Raw genomic sequence first — 429 nt, forward strand, 5'->3', positions numbered from 1 at the left:
TGTAGTTGCTTGGAGGCGGAACGTCGGCGAGGGGGGTGAAAGGGAAACCCCGAAGGAAGAGAGGGCAAGGCAGGGGTGCCAGACGGTTGGCGTTGCTTTGTACCTTGGGTATTATTAAGCATTAATCATTGGATTTTGCAGACGTGCGATGTTTACAGGCTGCAGGTCTTCTCATACATGTATTATTAGGAATTGGTTGACTCCATGAGCCAGGTACACACAAGTCGAATTTTATATTAAAGCTAGGACATTTGAAGCCCCCAACCCCAATAATTTAGCGAAAAGGGAACAAGTGTACTAACTTTAATTTGCAGGGTGAACTGTAGCAGATGAGATGGAAAGAACATATACTTAATTGGAAATCTTGACGGAGTCAACGTAATGGCCTGAGTAATTTAATGTATTTTATTATATTGATATATTGATTTC

This window comes from Penaeus monodon, chromosome 33 (assembly GCF_015228065.2).
Source record: "Penaeus monodon isolate SGIC_2016 chromosome 33, NSTDA_Pmon_1, whole genome shotgun sequence".
Taxonomy (NCBI): Eukaryota; Metazoa; Arthropoda; class Malacostraca; order Decapoda; family Penaeidae; genus Penaeus; species Penaeus monodon.